This window comes from Lemur catta, chromosome 4 (genome assembly GCF_020740605.2).
Source record: "Lemur catta isolate mLemCat1 chromosome 4, mLemCat1.pri, whole genome shotgun sequence".
Taxonomy (NCBI): Eukaryota; Metazoa; Chordata; class Mammalia; order Primates; family Lemuridae; genus Lemur; species Lemur catta.
The window spans coordinates 18,697,777-18,721,788 of NC_059131.1; the positions used below are offsets into that span (position 1 = coordinate 18,697,777).

General features: G+C 45.0%; 1 long non-coding RNA gene across 1 annotated transcript; it reads right to left on the minus strand.

Annotated features, from left to right (window-relative positions):
- Positions 1 to 186: 186 nt before the first annotated feature.
- On the minus strand, positions 187 to 12,628 carry LOC123636685. Its single transcript, XR_006734637.1, has 5 exons — positions 12,348 to 12,628; positions 11,233 to 11,315; positions 8,285 to 8,348; positions 4,230 to 4,417; positions 187 to 1,206 (listed from the first exon to the last, which is right to left on the minus strand). It is a non-coding gene; the product is annotated as an uncharacterized LOC123636685 (long non-coding RNA).
- Between the last annotated feature and the right edge of the window lie 11,384 nt (positions 12,629 to 24,012).

The window sequence follows — 24,012 nt, forward strand, 5'->3', positions numbered from 1 at the left end:
AGGGGGCGGGGCCGCGCGGCGGGAGGCGCGAGCCGGGCGCGGCCCGCGCGCGGGGGACAGGGGTGCATCGCCCGCCCGCGCGCCGCCGACCGCTGTGGATGACACGCTCCGGTGCCGACCCGGGTCCCGCGCCCACCGGCCGGGTGCAGCGCAGCCACCGCCCGCCGTCACCCCACCGGGCCCGAGCATGCTGGGAGTTGTAGTCCTGCCTTTGTTAACTGGGTTCTGGCAGGTTGCGGACGCCTCCTCCAGCCCTCCGGTCTGGGAGGCCCCGCCCTCGCCGGCGTGCAGCCCCGCGAGTGACTGCTGAGGTTGCACCACCCGCGCTTGTTCCCTCCACAGCCACCATCCTCGGTCTCCCCCCTGCCCCTGCCTTTCTGCCTGCAGATGGGTGCCCGTCACCCCTCCCCTTCAGGGTGTCGCCAGGCCTCCGGGGAGCCTAACTCCCAAACGTTTGTTTCCTCTTCCTACCCTGGTTTCCTTCTGGCCCTCCTCTTCTCTCTGCTGGAACCACCTTCCAGCTGATTCTCTTAGCACTATGGCCCCCCCACCGCCTTCCATGTTGGGTGAATGCCTCTCCCTCACTGACTTCCCGGCTACTCCTCTCTAGCGAATCTGTGCTCCACACATCCATCCTGCAAAGTCATCCAGTGTCTGCTGAAGGAGCTGCATCCTTCTTGTCCTCAAGGAGCGCACATTCTGTTCGTAGAAGCCATGTTTTGTTTCCTGAACTGGCCTTGCTGTGTTGCACCTCTGTGCTTTTGCCCAGAGGCCCTATCACCCTTGTACTTGGTGCCTTGCTGGTTGGGTAGTTCAAGCACCTCCTCCTCTGTGAAGCCTTCCTTGACCAGTTTTTTTTAATACCAGAAAAAGGCACCGAATTTGCATAAGCTAAAACCTGGATTCAAGTTCCAGTTCTGATCTTCATCCAACAGTGTGACTTTGAGCAGTTACTTACCATGTCCCACCCTTAGTTTCCTCATTTGTTTAAAAAAATTGGAGCTGGGGAGAGAAATAATACCTACTTCGTGGCCTGGTTGGGAAGCTCAGACGAAACAATGACTCATGAAGTATTGTGCCAACGAGAAGCGCTTAACACCTGCTGGGGGCCCAGCTCGAATTGTCCGACACTCCTGCTTCCTGAGTACCCTGGATACATGAGGTCTGTGCTGGGCGTTCCTCTAGGGGGTCTTCATGTTGTTCCCTCTAGGATACAAATCCAGTATAATTCCACCAGTCCAAGGACCAAGCCTGAGTCCTATCCATGGTCGATTCTGCAAAGAAGAGTTGAGTCTGTGGCCTGAGCCCAAGCTGTCCTTACTCTCTGTGTGAGGTCCAGATTGAGCAGGTGCTGTTATCTGACACCTCAAGGCCCTTCATCACAGAGGCTCCAGAACATTTCCACAAAACATTTCCAAGCATCTTATCCTCTAGAAGACCTAATGGTTTCATTTTTCAGCTCTACAAAACCTTTCTCCTTACCTCTTTCCCATCTCGAAGTCTCCGGGACTTAAATGTCAGCTAGACTAGAGGCTTGAGGCTTAGCTGAGAGCTTGCCCACTTCTGAAGGTTCCTGGCCTTCCTCCACCCTCTCCCTGATCAAGTTCCACCACTTGTGATTAGCTTGGCTTTTGGAACAATCACTGGGCGGAGTTTTGGCTTTGTAGACTAACCTCTGGCAACCTGACTTTTGGATGGACCATTTAGTTCTTAAACCACTTTCTTGTTGCACTTGGCTTTGGTTTTTGAACACCCTTTCTCTTCTTGGGCTAACACATCTGACACTACAGTGCTGGATAAAAGGGATCCTCACCATGGCCTCCCCACTGGATGTCACTACTTGGCAAGGCATTGGCCAGGTCCTCTTGTATGGAAGGGACATTGGAATTCCATTGCTTACAAGATGTGTGACCCTGAGTAAATTATTTAACATCCCTAAATGGTTATTTTCTCAGCAGGATAAGTGAGGATAAGAATGTTTACCTTACTCACAGGGTTTGCGTGAGGATTAAGTGAGATAATGTATGCAAATACTCCCGAGACACAGAAGGCACTTAAATAGTATTTTTCTTCCCATTTGTCCTTTATATTCAAGGCTGTCCACATTCTATGTCACCCTTTTCAGCATCATCTTCAGCCATTCTTCCTCCCTCTCACACACGCAAGTCTCAGCCACCTGATTTGCTTACAAGATCCCCCAAACACACCCTCGTTTTTGGTGCTCATGCTGCACCTCTGCCCGAAATGTCCTCCTAACTTTGTTCCTATCTACACAGCCTCACCTTCTATTCATTACAAAGCTCGATCTCTACGGCTTCTACTCCCACCATGAAGGAGAGACCCCTCTTACCAAGGACATCAGTGAGTTCCACGGTGCCAACTTTAGTGGGTTCTTTCCAATAAGAGCATTTGACATAATCTACTTCTCCATTCTTTATGAAACTCTGGCTTCCCATGGCTTCCATGACTCCACACTTTTCTGCACTACCTCCTACAGCTCCTATGAGATTCTGGTTGCTTAAATTCAGTCTCCTTAACAAGTTGCTCCTCCACAACCCCGACATTAAATGTTAGAGTTCACTAAGGCTTGATCCTAAGCCCTCTTTTCTTCCAATGCCACCTTCTAGTGTCACCACAGCTTATGGCTTCAATTATTGTCTAAATAATTTTTAAATTTGTTTCTCCAGTTCAGACTTCTCTTCTGAGTTCCAAACCTACACACCTAATTCTCTCATGGATGTAGCCACTTGGCTGGCTCTCCAGGCACGGGGAATGGTACTTGTTCACACTCAATCATTATTCTCCCCTCCAAACTTGCTCCTCTGAAACTGTCCCTACCTCTGTAAATAGCACTTCCCTCAACCCCAATATATTCATTCAAACACCAGATCCTGTCAACTCAGCTTCCTACGTATCTCTCAGCTCTATCAATTCCTTCCTTTCTTTTCCATTTCCATAGCTGCTATCGTGACCAAGCCATCATCTTCTCTGACCTGGCCTCTCACCGTAGCCCCCAATCTGGCTTCCCTGTGTCTGCTCTTGTCCTGCCCATTCATTCTTTACAAAGCGATCTTTTAAAAACTCATGTCTGATCATGTCACCCCATGCTTATAGCCTTCCAATGCTTCTTACCGCTATTAAAGTCAAGTCAAATCATTAATGCAGCCCCCTGGCCCTGCACGATCAACTCCCTGCCCACACCTCCTGTAAGGTCTCATGCCACTCTCCACCTTGCTCCCTGGGTTCTAGTTATAATTACCTTCTTCAGCTCCCTTCCAACTTCCTTCCACAGGGCCTCTATACATTCTTTTTCTGCTACTAGAATATTTATCCTCACTGTCTTTGCCTAGATATCTCCTCCTCATTCCGATCTCAGCTTGAATGTTACGGCCTAAGGATACCTTTCTTCATGTCACCACCTAGGTCATGTCCCTCTGTAATATGTTCTCAACGTTCCTTGTACTTCCCTTATAGAACTTAGCATAACTGTAAGTAAACAATTATTTCTCCACCTCCCCTGTTGTTCTATGAAGAACAGAAATGTTCTCTATAAAATGTCTGTTTCATTCATTTTTGTATCCACAATGAATAGCCCAGTTTCTGGCACATAATAGGTGATTAATAAATATTTTCAAAAATAAATTAAAACCCTGTATGAATGTCACCTCTTCTGGGAAGACTCTTTTGACTCCCCTGACTTTACCAGCATTAATCTTTCCTGTTCTCATGGTTCTATAGCTAACTGTTTACTCTCATTGTACTTATCACAGTCTGACTTGTACTATGGTTAACTGAGTCTGTCTCCCTCACTGTAATGTGTGTCCCCTGGAGACAGCAGCTGTGATTTTTGCCTTTGTGTCTCCTTCCCCCATGCCTAGCATGGTACTGTATACATTCTAGGTAGTTAATATTGGTTGTTAAGCAAATGAATGAATGTTCAAAGACCATCAGGGCAAGAAAATGGAGTGGTGAAACAAAGAAGTGACAATAATAGACCCTTTATTTGTAGAATGATTTACACTTAATAAAGTATTATTACATTTATTACTCACTTGACCCCCACATCAATCCCAAAAAGGAGGAAAATATTAATATTCCTATAAGGAGGCCCCACAACTTCAGACTAAGTGAATATGGAAGGAAACCTGGCCACAAAGTGGCATAGTTACTCTACAGACCCCAACCTACAAGCCTGGTAGTCTTTCCCCTGTGCCATGGAGTGAACTTACCATGGAGGTACGTTGTAGATCAGTTGCTTCCCAGTCCTGATTTGAATGACAGCTTCACTGTGTACATTGCTGGGTTGGTAGGGGTAAGAAGCTCCTTTGCTGCATTTCCTTTGATAAGTTCTTTTTATCCGTGGGATTCCCATACCAGCATCTTTTTCCAGTGTGGGTCCAGTAACAGCCAGGGAAGACTATACAAAAAAGACAGAGTTCACGCTTTAGTAACCCTGGGGCCTACAAATGATCAGGTGCAAGTAATTCAGGATTTACCCTGCAAAACCAAGTTCTACCAGCAGAGGGAGACATAACTATGTGACAAAATTACTGGACGCGCTCCAAGTTTCTGGGTTGTCAATCACTATGAGATTGTCTAACAGAACGGTCCCCCAAATGTGTCTATGCCTAGATATCTAATTGCTCCTTTTTCTCCTACGGCTTATTTTTTGTGGTCTTTTCTGTAATTTCTGGTGAATTGGGTTTGTCAACCAAAATAAATAAATAAGAACAGAAAAATCTGAAAATTTAAAAAATCTGGATATTAAAAAAGAACATTTCATGGTAGCTCTCCTTTATTGAGCACCAAATAGGTGGATCACAGATTTTTATTTATTTATTTATTTAGAGACAGAGTCTCTCTCTGTTGCCTGTCTAGAGTGCCGTGACATCAGCCCAGTTCACAGCAACCTCAAACTCCTGGGCTCAGGTGATCCTCCTACCTCAACCTCCTGAGTAGCTGGGACTACAGGTGCACACCATCACACCAGCTAATTATTTTTTCTATTTTCAGTTGCCTGGCTAATTTTTTTTCTATTTTTAGAAGAGTCAGGGTCTTGTTCTTGCTCAGGCTGGTCTCCGAACTACTGACCTCAAGCAATCCTCCCACCTTGGCCACCCAAAGTGCTAGGATTACAGGTGTGAGCCACCGTGCCCAGCCCAGATGTTTTATCTAATCCTCCCATTAACTCAACAGCACTGAGACTTGAGCCCAATTTCTCCCACTCCAAAGAGGGTGTTTTTCCACCACTCTGTCTTAAGCCCTCAGGCTCAGCCCTCAATCTGCCTCCAACCTGGACTAACCCCACCTTCTTCCTTCAACACCCACTTCAACTCCTGCCTCCTCAGTAAAGACTTTGCTGCCTCTTCCAGTCCTCAAGGGTCTGTTCCTTTCCTTACCTTCTGTGGCAATTTTACTACTGTGCAAGTAGTGTCTGCATTCCCTAAGGTGCGATTCATCCATTTATGAATATATTCTGTCTCCTCAACTAGATTCCTTCTACTTTGTTATACTTAAGTTTCTTGTTCCGAAAGCAATTTAAGAACCTTTTAAAAACAGTTTTGACCAAACTTTATAATTGTCTCCTAATTTTTTTTTTTTTTTTGCATCTCCACATAATTGACTTCTCTTCCTCTATCCTACGTGCAATCCATCAACAATTCTTATCTGGATTCTATGGATCCTGACTCCAAAACGCTTCATGCCACCACCACTGCCACCTGCTCAGTCCCTGCCACCTTCAGCTCTCCCCTGGATGCTGCAGGAGTATTGTATCAGGAATCCCTGCTTCACCCTTGTCCCAGCTTTGCCACAGAACAGCCAGAGTCTTCCTCCTGAACTATACATCGGATCATACCACTTCCTGCTCTCAGTCCTCCAGTGGCATCTCCTCACTCTCAGAATAAAACCCAAATACGCCTTACATGATCAACTCCCTGGGTATTTCTCCTGTTTCCTGTCTTCGTATACCCTCCTTCCCTCACCCGGAGCCAACAACACTGGCCTCCTTGTTCCTCAGTCCTGCCAAGAACATTCCAGCCGGAGGGCCTGTGCACTTGCTCTTTCCTCTGCCTGCAAGCTTTCCCCCGACCCTGCACACGGTTTCTCTCCCTCACTTCATTCAGTTGTGTTTTGACCATGCTGCCTAAAATATCTCCTCATCACTCTGCTTTATTCTTCATCATAGCACTTTCCACAGTATGCATTCTAGATGTTTCTTTATCTGTTTATGTTTTCTTCTTCCCAGTAGATTGCAAGCACCAGGAGAGAATTTCATTCTGATTCCCAGTGCCTAGAAATATGCCTGGTTCATGAAAAGCCCCCAGGAGATATTAATATTTGCTGAATGAATATATGGTGAATGAAGCTATTAATAGCCTTCACAACCATCATTTTGAATGTCTGCTTAACTTAATGCAAATGATTTTTTATCGTGAATATTAGGTTGAATCATATGAATTGCCATTTTTTTTGTATGTTAAAAACGGTTGAATATTGGCAACTTCACATAGTTTAGTCAAATAAAACACACATTCAGAAAAGTGAATGGTACATAGAAACAGCGCTTAAAGAATTTTATAGGCTGGGCACACAGGCTCATGTGTAATCTTAGCACTCTGGGAGGCCGAGGCAGGAGGATCACTTGAGCTCGGGAGTTAGAGACTAGCCTGAGCAAGAGCAAGACCCCCATTGTACTAAAAATAGAACAATTAGCTGGGTATCGCGGCATGTGCCTATAATCCCAGCTACTCAGGAGACTGAGGCAGGAGAATCACTGGAGCCCAGGAGTTTGAGGTTGCTGTGAGCTATAATGACACCACTGCACTCTACCCAGGGTGACAGAGTGAGATTGTCTCACACAAAAAAATAATTCTTATAAAAAACAACATTCACAGCCTGGCATGGTGGCTTATGCCTGTAATCCTAGCATATTGGGAGGCCAAGGTGGGAGGACTGCTTGAGGTCAAGAGTAGGAGACCAGCCTGGGCAACATAACATAGCAAGTCCTCCATCTCACAAAAAAAATTTTTGCTGGGCACAGTGGCATTCACCTGTAGTCCCAGCTACTCCGGAGGCTGAGGCAGGAGGATCGATTGAGGCCAGGAGTTCAAGACCACTCTGGGCAACATAGAGAGACTCTCTCTCAAAAAAAAAAAAAAAGGATTTCAACATATGAATTTAGGGGGGACACAGTCATACCATAGCAGGTATATAAGTAGGAGCAGAATTGCTGGGTCATAGGGAATGCGTGTCGTCAGTGTTAGTTGATAATGTCAAACTGTTTTCCAAAGTCGGTGTAACAATTTGCACTCCCAGCAGTGTATGGGAGTTCCAGTTGCTTCACATCAGCACCAACACTTAGTAATGTCATTCTTAGTTGCTAAGTATTTGGTATCTCTCGTGCTTTTAATTATTTCTCTAATAACAAATAAGATTGAGCACCTTTTCATATGCTTATTGGTACTTCCACATCTTCTTCTGTGAATTGCCTGTTCAAGTCTGCTCATTCTTCTACTGAGTTGCCTGCCTTTCTTACTGCTTTCTAAGGTTCTTTTATATTTTGGATTTTTACCTTTTGTTGCTCATATGCATTGTAAGTGTCTTCTCTGTGGCTCGACTTTTCATTTTTTTCATGGTGCCCTTTTATAACCAGGATTTCCCAGTTTTAATGTAGATGCATTTATCAATCTTTGCTTTTGCTTGGGACTTTTTGAGTCTTGCTTAATAACTCTTCCTCGAATCCGAGGTCACAAAGACAGTCTTCTATATTGTTTTCTACAAGCTGTGTTGTTTTGAATGGCTACTTAGCTTTATAATTTATTTCAGGTCATAATTTATTTCATATCATGCTCCCTAATATTTCACATCTAGGCTGTCCCTGATTTTTTAAAAATGATTATGTATGTTGTGTTGAACAACTCCCATCACTCTTTTCTGTCTCACGTAGCCCCTCTGTGACTCAGGAAAAGGAAATGGAGGGTGAAGTTAGGGTGCAGGTATTGCCAGCCTGGCCCACGAATGTTCTAGCTTTGCTCTTTCTTAAGTCCCAGACTGGGTTTCCCAGGGCGCGCCTGTCATTCTCTCTTAAATGATCCGCCATCATCACCAATTCTAGAGGAGTCTGCTACAGCAGAAAAACAGGAGACACGGGTCGGGGCCAAACTTGGTCTCCCAGGCATCTGACCTTGACGGGAAAGGTGCCTGACTCCGTCTTGCCCTGTTCGGCTCCTGTGCAGAACAAGGCACAAAGGACGGCCGTCTGGTGCCCTTTCCCCTGACTCACCGTCAATCAGCAGGCAGACCAAGGTCCTGGCTCTGGCATCCTGGAATGTTGCAGGGGCGGTTTCCTGGTGTGATTCACAAACAGCAAGAATGTTTCATTCCGCCATAGAGACTGACTTGGGGGCTTGGGGGTGTCCTCAGCCAGGAAGCTTCCTCAGGGCCTCCCAGTCCCCTGCGATCTCTGCCTTCCTGAGCTGCTAGTGTCCCTCATCCAGGGCACTCACAGCTCCTTGCTGTTATTTTCCCCTGCGGTGCTGTCTCTCCAACTGTGGGCAACTCCAGGTCAGGAAACCTGCGTGCATTTCTTTGCCTGGCCCTATCCCAGCATGCTGGGTGTTGATAACGCTCAGTAGCTGCGAGATTGCGCCACCAGTGTTTGTGGAGTGCTGTGTGGTTAGAATCACACCTCATGGAAGGCTTCCAAAATGGTCCAAAATGACCACCTGTGGGCTGGCTGCTGGCTGGCCACCGTCACAAAGAGCGACAGAGGAGACTGGCAAACTCCCATGAGCTGGGTTGAGTTGATTTTCAAAGCCCAAGCCTGTCTTGCTGGCAAAGACTCCAGTGTACTCTGAAATAGCTCCACCCAAAGACCATGCTAACTGCTCTGGGGAAGTTAATCCCCCCCAAGAAGATCCCATCTGTACGCTCAGAAGGGTCCGAAGGTAAAGAGAACAAGAGTTGGTCCGTGCCAGGAGCACGGCAGCCCCAGGAGCCGGGAACAGGTCCCGAGCGAGCTGGAGTCGAGAAACCTGAGCTCAGGCCTGGCTCAGCCACCCTGTGCCCCATGACGCCGGGCCTCGTGGTGACTTCACCCCTCTGAGCCTGTGCCCTTATATGCCCAGCAAGGGGCAGCCCTGCCCAGCCACCCGCACAGAGCTGGTGTCAGGAGCAAATGACACAATGTATATAAAAGTACTTTGAAAAGCTTAAAGTGCTGTAATGACCTGAAGAGTTATTAGAAGGAAAGGCACTGAAAGATGAAAGGGGCAGGCCTGTGACACTTGTCGAGGTAATTTACTCAGCGGTGGGAACAATGCCTTATTTGTTCGGTACTTGATCATTTACAAAGGGTTTCTAGGTTTGTTATCTCCTCTGAGCCTCACAGTAAACAGCGAGGTAGGCAGGGTGGGGACTGTCCCCCTTGGCCACTGACCAGGTGAGGGAAAGGAGGCTCAGAGATGGGACATTATTCTCTTGTGGTCCTAGGCCACAGAGCTGGGACTAAAACCCCCTCTGTGTAGCTCCTCATGCTCCTTATGATGGGCCCATTGTGGTGCTACCTCTGTCTCAGTTACTGCAACCCCACGGGGCAATTTCCCACAGACCCCTGTGAAGACATCCTAGTAAGTCCCAGAACCCCAGTTAGGGTGGAATGGCAGGGTGGGAGGAGGAGATGAGTGGAGAGGGAGTGTGGTTATCTAAGGAGCAACAGGAAATTATTAAAAGCTTTTAAGCAGAGAAATAATATAATCAGGGCTATATTTTATAAAAATGCTGTCCTCCACCTCTTCCTTCCTTTCCTATTCCTTCTTCCCTTCCCTTTTGCCCTCTACTTTCTCTTTCTTTTCTTTATTCTTTATTTATGTTATATAATTGCCTAGGAAAGAGAAAGAAAGGAAGATTCTGGAAACCCTTGGGCAATCAGCCAGCTGGAGCCCTGGCTGGCTGGCTCCTTACACTGTAGGGGGCCAGTGTCCTGCCCAGAATCCAGAGACGCCCCTCTCCAGGGGTAGTTCTGGGAGCAGTGCTCCAGGAGCAAGGGGTGGCAGGCATGTGCCTGGGGCTGCTGGCTTCTGGAAAGGCTGGCACCAGGCCCCTGGGGCCCTCCCTTATCCTTTGGGAGGGGCCTTGCCTTAAGAGCTGCCTGAAGTGGCCCAGAACATGAGACCCTGGCAGTGTGCCCTTCCCCGCTGGGTGCTTGCCATTCAGAGTTACATGCTCCCTGGTCCACTAGCAAATGGCCAGGCGGCTGATGAGCACATCCTGGGGTGCCCCCTCCAGGCTGTCTGCCCCCTCTTCCTCCTCCACTTCCTTCTGCTACTGGCCCGGCTTCCTTCCCGTTTGTCTGCGTCCCACATAGGTCGCATGCCTGGCAGCTGGGTCCCAAGTCAGAGGCTGTGGGGACGTTATGGACATGTGCCTGTGTGTGTGAGCATGTGCGCGTGAGCGTGGATGCAGGGCAGTGCGGTGTCTTTAGAGGGAGAAGTATACACCGCCTTTACAGACAACCTCTGCCACACTGATCTCACGCAATATTGTATCCCCAGCATCGGGGGAGGAGTTGGTACCTAATAAATGTGTGTTGATATAAATGAATGAAGGAACAACAAATGAATGGAAAAAGATTAGAACTGAAGAGAGTCTGTTGTCTGGATATTGCAGCCCTTGGAGACCTTGCTATTGCGTTTCTAAGGAGTGTCGGCAGGGCAGGCCTGGCGCTGAGGGCGGATGGGGAGGAGGTGAGTCAGGGAACACGGGCACCTTTGAAGGAGTCGGGAGGAAAAAGAGGCTATAGGAGGACAGGAGGAGGAAGGGAGGGAGACGGGGTGGGGATGGGACAGCCTGATGGAGCCTGAAAGGAAGAGTCCTGTAGACAATGTCACTGGCCAGCAAAGCCTTCACACACCCTCGTCCATGCCAGGACTGCTCTTTCTCAGACCTTGACATTGTTGCTTCCCCATCTCAAAACTAAAATCAGTCTCTCTTTTCTTTTGCTTTCCTTGAACACAGACGCTACGCCTTGCCCACACCACACCTATGGTGACCCAGGTTCACACCTGGGCCAGCTGGGGCACCCTGCCCAGCAGCCTCCCTCCCCGCGGGACCCCCAGGGCACTCCAGCAGGTCTGCCCTCTCCGCGAGGAAGCAGAAGAGCCAGATGCAAGAAGAGGGAAGACCACATGTGCTGCAAAGTTACAGAGGGAGGAGCCTCCATTTTTCACTTACCAGCTTCCTGCCCTGAGTAGCTTGAGTGCGCTTCTGTCCTTCCAACTGAGCAATACTCCAGGCCAGCAGCTTGGACGTTCCCACTAGAATAAATTCAAAATGTAGCTACAGCCCACTTTGATACCCCTAACCAGGTCTCTCACTCTCAGCCACCCAGTCTCTGCCATTATCACCATCATTTGGAGTCGCACTTCATGTGTATCCGAATTCCCCGCAAGACGCCTCTTCCCGTTCCCTCTGTGCCCCTTCTCGCTGCCCCCCATACCTTCCTTGGCCTAAGCCCCGATCTCAACACCAGCTTCCTTTGTTTCTCTATCCCATTCTGCAGATCACCACCACCCCATTATTTATTTTCTTTTTCATTTTTAAGAATTATGAATTACATCATGTATTTATTCAGAAGTACATACAAAACATATGCACATGATATAGAATGAATACATGTGGGGACTATAACCATCCTTCATGTTAAGAAACAGAATACTTGCCGGGCGCGGTGGCTCATACCTTTAATCCCAGCACTTTGGAAGGCTGAGGCAGGAGGCTCACTTGAGCCCAAGAGTTCTACACCAGCCTGGGCGATGCAGCCAGTCCCCCTCTACAAAAAATCTTTCCAAAAAATTAAAAAATTACCCAGGCGTGGTGGTGCATACCTGTAGTCTCAGCTACTTGAGAGGCTGGGACAGGCAGATCGCTTGAGCCCAGGAGTGTGAGGTTGCAGTGACCTATGATAATGCCACTGCACTCTAACCTGGGCAACAGAGTGAGATTGTGTCTCAGACAAAAACAAAAACAAAACACAGAATACTGCAAGGACCCATTACCTTCTTTAAATTCCTCTTTTAAATTATTCAAGAAACTTCTGAGACCCCAGTTTCTCCAGCACCTCTGACAGTTGGGCCCCACCACACTGCCTCCCCTCTGGCCATTCACTTTGTCTAGGAGCATAGGATCAGAAACATGAAACCTATGATCTGGGCCCATCTCTGTCATTATTAACTGTCTGAATTTACAAAGATTATTTAAGGCTTCTGAATTAGCCAGGACTCTTGACAGCAAGTAACAGAAACCAAATTCAAATGGGCTTAAATAAGGAGGAAACTGTAATGGCTCACCTCATAAAAATCTTAGGATAGATCGACCTTCAGGCACAGCTACAGCTAAGGACCCAAACTATGTCACCTGGAGATGATCTCTTGGTTCTGCTTTCTTCGGTGTTGGTTTTATTCTCATTCCAAATTGTCCGGCAAAGCCTCTGGATGTGAGCCTCACTGGCCTAAGTGAGTCACATGCTCATCTCTGAACCCCTGGCCAGTGGTGAGCCAGGCCTGGTTGTGTCCACCCTGGAGTCCGGGTGGAGTCAGACCTGGCTGGTGTGAGAGTGAAGAGATCTGCTTTCCCCAGGGAAACCGGGTTTTAATTGCAGAAGAAGGGGAAAGGGATGTTGAGCAAACAAAATCAATCCATATTCTCAGTTTTCACTTTCCTTCTGAGTAGGAATCTCTGTTCTGCCAAATGTTCCCAAGGCTGCTGGGAAGATCACAAAAGATCAGAGCTATGACGTTTCTTTGAAACTTTAAACTTCAATAGAAACGGAAAGTGATTTTGGAGATGATGACTTCTTTGCCTTGCCCCTCCCTGTCCACCTGTCCAGGGTGCCCTTCTGCTGTTTAACTGAAGCCTACCTTTCCTCCAGGCCCCGTCCAGTAGGACTTGGACTTTGTCTAGTACCAAGGGCCTCTTGGTACCTGTGGCTCTCCTTAGCATTTAGCTGGATCACATAATTTAGCATTTAAGTAGATGAGATCTTTCATTGTCTTGGTTATTTGTTTTTCAGGAATATTACAGTTTCTTTGACAGTTCTCTCATGGATCATCAACACTTACGGGTGAGCTGGAAAGAATTTTGGGTCCCAGGATAGCTCCTCCTCTCCTCCTGGGATGCTTAACACTCTCACTGTTGCCCAGCTGGCGTCTGCTCAGGGAGTTCATGCTAATTTTAATTTTGGCTTAAAATAGAAACAAAAATCATATCAGTTGTACTGTTCCTTAGGAGTTTCACAAGCGTTATTCTCTGTCTAGTTAGTTAGTACCCTCCTTGAGAGAAGAACTTGTGCCTACCGTTCTCTACTCCTAATAAGGGCCTAACCCACTGTTGAACACGTTGTAAGTGTGCAGTATATCTCTGTTGGTTGATTTAAAAGAGATCTCATGAACAAGCAGAAAAATAAGCCCAAAAGCTAGGTTGGAAATGTTTCTACTCATACCATAGTTAACTTAGTCCCAGGGCTGACAAATTTTCAGTTGGCATCTGGTCTCATGGAATATATATACTCTAGTCCCAGAGCCCTGGTGCACCTATGGGCACCTTTCCTGGGTTCCTTGTCCTAGCTTTTGTCTCCTCTTTGGGGAGGTGCCGTCTTACCACTCACTTCTCCAGAGCTACTCCCTTTGTAGCCAGAGCCGAGAGAGAGTCTCACTCTGCCACCCTTTGGAAGCCTTCCATTAGTCTCGGTTTCTACTTTAAGGGATGTAGCTTTTGTCCAGATAACTGGAAAGAAGGTAGAGCTTGAACATGAACCTTAACTCCTAGAAGAGACTCTGCCTTCTCAGACAGAGTGGATAGTTCCTTTTGGCCCAAAAGGGGGGCCCTACCTCAACCATTTGATGTCTTTCACAGGCATACAAGACACACATAAGTACAAAATATAATGAGGACTTGGAGACAGAGTGTCAACTCAAAGGGTCTCTTTCAGAGGGCCACCCCTCGCTCTGGCAGGCCATGGGGAAGATACCTGGGAGCCCTGGGATTTTTCTTTCATTTTCCTATGCCCTCAGAAACCACTCCCACTGACTCAGTAGCACAAACCTAGGGGTTAGGTAGGTGGGGCACAGCTTCCCACCCAGGTTTACCCAGTTTTCCCAGCAGAGGAGAGTTGAAGCTGCAAGCAAGAGAGGAAGCTCAAGATAGAGGAAGGATGGGGTGTTGGTTCCTCAACTTGTTGAGACCAGAGTTGTGTAGCAAGACAAGCCAGAGCGTGCTCAGCATTTCTCCTTCCTGGCTTGGGTTTCACCTCGGCCCTAGTTCAGTGGCAGCCCTGTTGGCTCAGAGGGGTGAGGGATTTAGGAGGAGGAAGCTTGTACAATCCTTCATCTAGTAAGGGAGGGCTGGGGGTGGGGTAGAGTTTCAAAGTAAGCCTCTGACAAAGGCTGAGTCAGTTATATTGCTCCATCTCTGAATCTGGCTTCTCCTGCTCCTCTACTCCACCCATCCTGCCCTCCAGTCACACCAAAGTTCTTATCATCCCTGACCATGACAGGCATGGCTGCTATGTGTAGCTTCATGGGTTGTGCACTGCACAATTCCAGGAGGTGCCATTCCCATAGATAAAAGAGTAAACAGCAACTCCAAGAATCATGCACAATTGTACCAGGCAGCCCTGAGCCAAGCCCTTTAATGACTTCCTTCCTTTTCACATATTGCTTCCTCTGCCACAGATGCCCTTATTTGCCTTTCCTCCCATCATTTCTTCACCTGGTACAGCATCTGAACACTTAGCCTTCCAATTCTGTTCAAGTATAATGTGGACATAAACATAACAACTGAATACTTTTTGAAATGCATACAGCCTTGTGAAGAAACATGTTACAAACAGGAGTGTCAAATTGGCACACTGCCAGCTCATTAAGCCTGGTAGTTTATTATGCCTGTGGGGTGTTCTAAAAGACACCAAAGGCTGGGCACAGTGGCTCCTGCCTATAATCCTAGCACTCTGGGAGGCCGTGGAGGGAGGATCGCTTGAGGTCAAGAGTTCAAGACCAGCCTGAGCAAGAGTGAGACCCTGTCTCTACTAAAAATAGAAAAAATTAGCTGAGCATGGTGTGGTGCACCTGTAGGCCCAGCTACTCAGGAGGCTGAGGCAGGAGGATAGCTTGAGCCCAGGAGTGTGAGGTTGTGGTGAGTTATGATCATGCCACTACACTCTAGCTGGGGTGACAGAGTGAGACTCTGTCTCAAAAAAATAAATAAATAAATAAATAAGGCAATGTAAGTAAAATACATTAGAATTGCTAAAATTTTAGAAAAAGACACAATACCAAGTATTGGCAAGGATATGGAGCAACTGGAACTCTTATACATAGCTAATGGGAATGTAAATTGGTGTAGCTACTCTGGAAAAGTATTTCATGTTACCTACTAAAGTAGAAGAGATATCTAACCTATGATCCAGCAGTTCCTAGAAATACATACATATGTACACCAAAAACACATGAAAAAATGTTCACAGTAGCACTATAATAGCCCCAAATTAGAAATAACTCATAAACTCAAATGCCCATCAACCATAGAATAAATGAATAATGCCTTATATTCACAAAATGGAATGTTACATAGCAGTGAAGATGAATTAATTATTGCTTCACACAACACACAAACACAAAAATGTACATAGTGCGTGTCCAAAAATAGGCACTGTGGTGTTAGAAATTAGAATAGTGGTTCCTCTGGGAGGATGGGCAGTGATTGAAAGGAACTTGACATTTCTGGGTGCTGGTCATGTTCTATTTATTAACATGGGAGGTGGTTACACAGGCATGTTCATTTTGTGAAAGTTTATTGTGCTATATACTTGGGATTTGTGCTCTCTTGTGTATGTATGCTGTGCCTCAATAAAGACAATTACTTAGAAGAATAAGGCAACATCTGCTTTTGGCCATGATGAAGTAGCAGGGTCTAGATCTATCCTCTTCTTAATTGATTAAAAATTGAATAAAATATAGAAAACAATGGTCTTAAGACATTGGAAAACAGGTATCTCAGGACAGTGATCCTTGAGAGAAGGGGAAAAAATGAGGTGAGCCAGGCTGGTGTCCCAGCTCACTGGTTGGACAGTTTCCAGGCTGCAGCACAGAGAGAGAGAGAGAGAGAGAGAGAGAGAGAGAGAGAGAGAGAGAGAAAGAGAGGGAGAGAGAGGGAGAGACAGCTCTTGGAGACCTGCAGAGGAGACCCATTGACTCTTTGGGTTCTAATCAGTCATGTGCGTGAAGAAATTACTGACACTGGGGGAAAAAACACTGGAGAGGAGGGGGAGATGGAACAGTCAGAATAGCTTATGCAAGGCTAGAAAGGGGCCAGGGCGGGGTGGCTCACACCTGTAATCCTAGCACTCTGGGAGGCTGAGGAGGGAGAATCCTTTGAGCTCAGGAGTTTGAGACCAGCCTAGGCAAGAGCAAGACCCCATATCTACTAAAAATAGGAAAAAATTAGCCAGGCATGGTGTTGTGTGCCTGTATTCCCAGCTACTCGGGAGGCTGAGGCAGAAGAATCACTTGAGCCCAGGATTTTGAGGTTGCTATGAGCTAGGCTGATGCTACAGCACTCTAGCCCAGGCAACAGAATGAGACTCTGGACTCTGTCTCAAAAAAAAAAAAAAAAAAAACTGTCTAGAAAGAGTTGGTGCTCACATTAGCTAGAGTAGAAAGACTTCCCAACACACTGGGTGTAGAGTGTGCCCAGACGGAGATCCTGGGGCTGGGCCTGCAGTGGGGAGGGAGGTAGTGGGTCTTAAGTCGAGTTACTGAAATGCAGCCTCTCAGGGGCCAGGCAGGCTAGAGGGAAATCTGATGCTGCTAAATCCTCTGAGATTGAGCTAAAGCTTCTTAAGTCTTCCTGGTGTGGATGAGACAGGGAGGGTCTCAGAACCTGAGGGACAGCTGAGCCTGTAGGCAGGCATTCAGTAACCTCAGGAGTGGACTTCCACAGTCTGAAATTATCCATCGGTTTGTTTGCTTTTTTGTTATGCATCACCCCCTTATTAGCATATGCACTCCGTGAGGGTAGGGCTCCGACCAATGCCTGGCACTCAATAAATATTTGTTGAAGTAATGTCAAATGAATAAACTCATGCTAAACCAAACCCATGAGGGAGAAACCAGATGCAGCATTATTCATTCATTCTGTAAAACAGAATTGACAATAGGCCTGAAGAAACCCCAGTCAGCACATTCTTTACTTTGTGGGAAGGCGAACTTCCGATGCCAAAAGTAGATCCAAGAGTCGCTGGGTAAATACAGAGTCAGGCTAAGGGGACTTGGAAGATCTTAAGAGGCTGTGTCACTGAGCTGTGGCACCCCAATGAGTCATACTTTCCCACACAGGGACAGACACCCCTTGCCAAACAGGAGCCTGCCTTGCCCAGTGCTGGCATCTCTTCCCTGTCACCGTGGGAGAGACACTGACAGTCTGTCCTCTCCCACTCCTTTTCTCAGAGCTCCTTATCAGTTACAATGCTTTGGTCCTTTCAGCTTGACCTCATATTACAGCGTCCGGGATTACATGGTGTCCCTTACTGGTTACATTTTCCACTGGGCTTCCCACTGAGAATTTGACCACAATTTCACATATTTTGCAAAAGATAAACCATCCTAGACCGTAGACAAAGACCTTCCACTATCTGAGTTGCAAAGTCGTTCAGTCGCTGGACCTCAATTTCTCTGTCTTTAGAAAATTAATCTGTCCCGCAGAAAAATCATCCATCTCTCGGGGCTGTTAAGCAAAAGAAATGGAAGGGAATGAATATGAATGGATCAGAAGTTGTGAATTAACCCTTATATTCAAAGTCCTATACCAGCCACTCATGAGCTCTATGACATTAAATAATTTTGTCAGATGCTTAGCACAACATTTTGTTCTTAATAAGCCTTCAGAAAATATTTCTTTATTACTGATATGGCTCTATTGCCATGGAATAAACTGAGATACCTCCCCACTTTCCCAAGGAACATGGTTGAGGAAAAATACTTAGTTGCTTTCTAGGCAACTATTGTGCTTTTGTTCTGTTCAGTGCAGTACATAAACTTGGGACCATAGCTTGGGATCATAGGAAATGGTTTGGAAGAAAAAAGAAAATTTCAGAAGTTGTGTAGGAAAAGGGACGAAGAGAGGAGACTTCGTGATATGGTAGCAAAAGAGAAAACTTGGAGAGAGAACAGGTCTAGCTAGTCAAATGGAGGGATTTAATTAAGTTTTGCTTTGTGGTATGTGATGTAATCCTCTTCTCTGTATTCTCACGAAGCCTTCAGTGAAATCTCATTAGTCACCAATACTTTTGAACTTCAATGTATTGTGGGGATGTAAACAATGTGTTCAGTGGATTCTTAAGGTATAGAGGGAGATAGAGCAAAGACTGATCATCTTATGGTTATATTATCAATTTAAAAACGAGGAGGTGAATTATGTGACTTTTATGGGCTCTTACAGCCCTAATGTTTTATGATTCTACATATGGAGGAGTCAGAATGTTGCTGGGAGATTCTCACATAGAAGGTTGGAGCGGGGCCTGGGAATCTCTATTTTAAAAATATTCCCCTGCTGGGCCTGGTGGCTCCCGCCTGTAATCCTAGCACTTTGGAAAGCTGAAGTGGGACGATATCTTGAGGCCAGAGTTCCAGACCAGACTGAGAAACATAGCAAGACTTTGTCACTACAAAAAATAAAAGAATTAGCTGGGCGTGGTGGCACACACTTGTAGTACCAGAAACTCAGGAGGCTGAGCCAGGAGGCTTGCTGGAGCCCAGGATTTTGAGGTTGCAGTGAGCAATGATGATGCCACTGCACTCTAGCCCAGGCAACAGAACAAGATCTTGTTTCAAAAAAAAGCCCGCAATGCACACCAACAGTTGGACCCATTATACACATATTCATCATATTCTATAGCAAATTTTAATTACCCACAGAAAAATCACCTTCTACTCCAATCCCCAGCTGACAACATTGCCGACAGCAGACAGAAACAATTAGGGTGTGTTCAGAGAACGTAAACTCGCATTAATGTTATTCTAAGTAAAACATGTTTATAAAAACAATGTTGTGTCAACGGGGCAAAGTCTTTTTAACAAATGGTGCTGGGATGGCTGGATCTCTACACACAAAAGAACGAAGTTGGACTCCTATTGACACCATAATTTAAAAAATTAACTCAAAATGGATCATAGACCTAAACATAGGCTCTTACAAGACAACATAGGATTAAATCTTTTTGACATTGGATTAGGCAATGGTTTCTTAGCATGGTATCAAAACCACAAGTGACTAAAATAAATAAAATAAATAAATAAGGATAAATTGGACTCTGTCCAAATTTAAGATTTTCATACTTCAAGGACACCATCAAGAAAGTGAAAAGACAGCCCACAGAATGGGAGAGAATATTTGTAAGTCATATATCTGATAAGGAGCTTATATTATTAATAAGAACATATAAATAATTCTTACAAATTAAAAACACAATCAATTTCAAAACTAGGCAAACGATTTGAATATACATTTCTCCAAAGAAGATGTACAAATGGCCAAAAAACACACGAAAAGATCACTTGTTGAGGGTGTGAAGAAACCAGAATCTTCATATGTTGCTGTGGGAATTTAAAATGGTGCAGCTACTTTGTTTTTTGTTTTATTTATTTATTTTCAAAATATTAAGGGAGTACAAATGTTTTTGTTACATGAATACCTTGTATAAGGCTTAAGTCTGGGCTTTTAGTGTGCCCATCACCAGAATAGTCTTCATTGTACCCAATAGGTAAGTTTTTACTCCTCACCCCCCAACTCTCCCCGCTTCTTGGTTTCCAATGTCCTTTATTTACATCTCTTTGTGTCTGTGTGTGGTGCAGCTATTTGGGAAAATAGTTTGGCAGTTCCTTAAAAAATTAAACATGAAGTTAACCATATGACCCAGCAATTCCACTCCTAGGTACACATATGCAAGAGAACAGAAACATATGTCCACACAAAAACTTGTACATAGTGTTAATAGAAGCATTATTCATTATAACCAAAAAGTGAAAACAACCCAAATGTACACTAATGATGAATGGATAAACAAAATATGGTATATCCATAGAATGGAATGTTATCCATCCATAAAAAGGAATGAAATACTAATTCAAGCCATAACAGGCATGAACCTTGAAAACATTATACTAAGTGAAAGAAGCAAGTCAAAAAGGTCACATATTATATGACTCTTTTCACATGAAATGTCCAGAATAGGTAAATCCATAGAGGCAGTAGATTAGTAGTTATCAGGGGCTGGGGGAAATGGGAAGGTTGGGTAGTGACTGCTAATGGATATAGAGTTTCTTTGGGAGGGATAAAAATGTTCTAAAATAAAATGGCAGTAATAATTGCACAATTCTGTGAATATACTAAAAACCACTAGATTGTATACTTTAAAAGAGTGAATTTTGCCAGGCACAATGGCTGATACCTGTAATCTCAGCATCTCAGGAGGCTGAGGCAGGAGGATGGCTTGAGGCCAGGAGTTTGAGACCAGCCTAGGCAACAAAATGAGACCCCCCACCCCCTCTCTTAAAAAAAAATGAAAAAAATTATCTGGATGTGGTGGTACACACCTGTAGTTCCAGTTACTCAGGTGGCTGAGGGAGGAGGAGGATCGCTTGAGCCCCGGAGTTCAAGGCTGCAGTAAGCTATGATCACGCCACTGCAGTACAGCCTGGGAGACAGAGCGAGACCTTGTCTCTAAAAAAAAGTCAGGGGGAGAGTGAATTTTATGGTATGTAAATTATATCTCAATGAAACTGTTATAAAAATATTGTATACACAACATGCTCATACAAAACATTCCTACACAAAATAGAACCTTTTAGATTATGCATTCCATAGCTCAATCAACAACACTCACACGGTATTAATCAGGACTTCTTTTGCAAGTGACAGAAATCCAGCTTAAACTGGTTTAAGCAGAGAATAGAATGTAGTGGCTCATGTAGCTGAAAATTACAGGGGTTGTAGGCTTTAGGCATAGCTAAATCTAGAGGCCCAAATGATGTAATCCAAGAATCTCTTTCTTTCAGTCCCTCAGATCTGCTTTCCTCTGTGTTGACTTCATTCTAAGACAGATTCTCCCCAAGAGATGTACGTGTCTACAGGCTTACAACCTTCCAACTTAGCAGCAAAAGAAAATGTCTTTCCCAACAAAAATCCATGATTGAGCCTTTGATTGTCCTGGCCTGAGTCACATGTGTGACCAGGGGGATGTGATACTCTCACTGACCAGGCATTATGGTAGGGGGCAGACTATAATAGTGAGCTCATGCTGAGGCTATAAATGTCAAAATTAGACAATTTAAAGCAAGTGACCATTGAGTGTTTTGGGGAAAAAAATATGGATATTCAGAACCAACATTAATTCACTTAGAACAAATAGATCAAGCAGAGTGAGGTGGCTCATGCCTGTGATCCTAGCACTTTGGGAGGCTGAGGCAGGAGGATCACTTGAGGCCAGGAGTTCAAGACCAGCCTGAGCAAGATCGAGACCTCATCTCTATGAAAAGTAGAAAAATTAGCCAGGTCCTTGAGCTCAGGGTTGGTTGCAGAGAGATATCATCATGCCACTACACTCCAGCCTAGGCAACAGAGCCAGACCCCATCTCCAAAAACAAACAAAAAAACGAAACCCAACAAAACAAAACAAAAACATACAAATAGATCAAAACTCTTCTTTTAAAATTTTTTTAATTCTTTTTAGAGACAGAGTCTCACTCCATTGCCTGCACTCCAGGCTACAGTGCAGTGGCATGAGCATAGCTCACCGTAGCCTCCAACTCCTGGGCTCAAGTGATCTTCCCTCTTCAGCCTCCCAACTAGCTGGGATTACAGGTGCATGCCACCACACCTGGCTAATTTTTTATTTTTGTATTTTTGTACAGACAGGGTCTCACTATGTTGCCCAGGCTGGTCTTGAACTCCTGAGCTCAAGCAATCCTGCCTCAACCTCCCAAAGTGTTGAGATTACAGGCATGAACCACCGTGCCCAGCCCAAAACTCTTAATTAAAAAAAAAAAAACATTGCAAAAGTGACACATCAGGGTAATGCCTGGGATTTTCCATTTTGATTTTTGCAAGGCACTAGACAAGTCTTTAATGATATCCTTATAAACAAAGACTGGATAAATGAGTTCAGTGGAATATGGTTCATTGGCCAGCCATTTCCAAAAAGAACTGACTGATGGGGGAATCTAGGGGATTTTGGTGGGCCCCAGAGATCTGCTGTTAGTCCTGACCTGGTCAACCTGTTTATTAACCACTTAGATATAGAAACAGAGATCATGCTTATATGCTTATATCCAGTTAATATGCTGGACGACAGAAGCAAGATCTAAAATGATTTTCTTTTTATTTTCATTTGGGATAATTTCAAACATTCACAAATGTATAAGAAATCACATGTACCAATCATCTAGCCTCAACAGTTTTCAACTCAAGGCCAATCTTGTTTCTCCTGAACCCCAGCAACTCTCCCTTCCTCATTTTATTTTGAAGGAAATCCCAGACATCATATTTTTTAAAGAACAAAACTCTAACACTATTATCACACCTAGAAAGAGACCTTAATAAATCCTTAACATCAGCAACTATCCATTGTTCAAATTTTCAATTGTCTTATAAATATTAAAATGGTGTGTTTTTTAAATAGTTTTTTGCTTAAATCAGGATCCAAACAAGGTCTACGCATTTCAATTGGTTGCTATGTCATTTAAGTCTCTTTTATTCTATAAATTGCCCCTCTGACACTTTTTCCCTTGCAATTTGTTTGTTAAAGAACCAAAATGTAAAAAAAAAAAAAAAAAAGAGCCAAAATGATATAATTGTGATAAACAGATGAACTACTACAGTTAGATCTTATAAAGTCAGCTATAACAGTACAAAATGTGGGAGACACATCTGAAGTTTGTGAAAAAAGGTTTAGGATTTTTAGTTGGCTACAAATGTAATAAAGTCAACACTGATATAGTTACCAAAGTCCTAATATACACTTAGGTTACATTAACCCCAGTACATGTGCACACTGAGAGATGTAGTTGTCCTTTCTGTTATACCAGGTCAAATCATGCCTGGCACAGTGTGTCTGACTGTGGCTCCCACACTCAAAGAGGGACTGAAAAACCCCAGTGCCTAGATAAAGCCCTGACCCCGATATGAGAGCCAGCTGGAACCTCCTGGGCCGGCCTGGAGGAGAGAAGTGTGGGGGAAAAGCTGACTTTGGGTGTAGGAGACTCAAGGCAGTGGGCCTTTTGCAATGGGTTTACACAAAAGATGGCGATGAGAGAAGGGGCCCTGGAAAACTCACCTTCAGGAGTTTTAGGGATCAAGAAAGAAAGGAAGAAGGTAATGAGTTAGTGAGAGAGGACCCAGAAATATTCAGATCTTACTGTGTGGTAGCAGCCAATGGGACAGACTCAAATTAAGAATGTGTAGAATTATGGAGTCAGGACCATGGTGGGGTGTGGACTGGCCTACGTCGGTGTGAGACGCGATTGAAACGAGGCCGTTGGTGTGGACTGAGCTCCTGCACAAGCCCAACAGACCAAACCGAAATGGAGTCACTCACGCTGAAGTTCTGCGTCACCAAGCCTAAACTAAGTTGTTTATCTCAACTTCCAAGAAATCAGGAGAGAGAGAGATAATAGCCAAATCCCCAAACAGTCCAGTTTTAGCTGGCGTGATAAGGGAGTCCCCTTTGCTTTAACTTTTATAAGGAAAGTAACTTTGAAACAAGCAAACCACTTTTCGTTCCGTTTCTGCTTTCCTCGGCCCTTTTCTATGACGCCAACCTCCTCTGCTCAGCTCGTCAGAACACTCCTTCTCTCTTATTGAATGAGCTGTTACCTAATTCTAGAATCTCAAATAAAAGCAAATTAAGATCTTTAAACAAAGTTGTTGTAATTTTGTCTTCTGACTCGGGAATCAATTGGAAGG